Here is a 1,054-nt window from a genome sequence, read left to right on the forward strand (position 1 = left end):
CACATTCGCAACATGTTGCGTTGGGATGGCGTGTGTTGCTGGGATGGCGTATATTGCTGGCACTGGCATGGTTTTACCGCTGCGTATGCATGCTTGTTGTTGTTTCGTCTGCTTGTCTGATTTCTCCGTCTCCGTGGTTATCCCGCCGTATTGCTTGCGTGGCGTGTTTTTATTGCATTCGTGTTGCTTCAGCTTCTTGTGTTTCTAGAAATGTCGTGTTTTTCCCGTTATGTTGTGAACAATAGCGTGGGCCTTTATGGGTTGTGTGGACTAAATTCTGCATAGATATTTAGTTYTCACAATATATCAATATATCAGTAAAGCAGGGCGCATTTTTATTGCCCTCTAAATTTTGCGTATTCGATTGCAAAGCAAAATTGACGTTTAATTTAATTGTTGTAAATTTTGTTTTTGTTTCATAAATCTGCCATTTCCATAAACCAAAAATAGGACGTAACATAACCAAAATTACGATATAACCGCTACTGTCACCGATAAATAAACAACCAAAATATCGTGCTAGGTGGAAAATGAGATAAATATATGGTGGATTAACCCAAAATAATTAAAGATTGTATTGGAGGTATCACACTTTTGAAGATATTCACCTTAAAAATTCAATTTGTTTGGAAGGTGCTACGCCCCCTTTTCCGATTACCCCTTCTTTTGTGTGTAAGAAGGCTTTTGATACCATATAGGTCTATATCAATTTTCARGTCCCTACCTTGAACCCTTTCACATACATTCTGCTTAAAAAGTTTAGTTTGTGTGGGAGGTACCACGCCCCCTTATTCGATAGCCCCGGTTTTATAGGTGAGAGTGGTGTTGTTATGCTGTAGCTCTGTACCAATTTTCATGTTCCTACCTTTAACACTTTTGAAGATATTCGACTTGAAAAATTCAATTTGTATGGGAGGTGCCACGCCCCCTTACTATTTTGTTCTGATTTTATTTATTTTTTTTTATTTTATAAAAGCTTACATAATAATACAATTATTATACAAACTTAAGAAAATACGCAGCACTAGCATCATGGGCTATCGGCCGACTGGTT

Source organism: Bactrocera latifrons, unplaced genomic scaffold, assembly GCF_001853355.1.
Source record: "Bactrocera latifrons isolate USDA-ARS-PBARC rearing strain unplaced genomic scaffold, ASM185335v1 scaffold_1629, whole genome shotgun sequence".
In the NCBI taxonomy this organism is placed as follows: Eukaryota; Metazoa; Arthropoda; class Insecta; order Diptera; family Tephritidae; genus Bactrocera; species Bactrocera latifrons.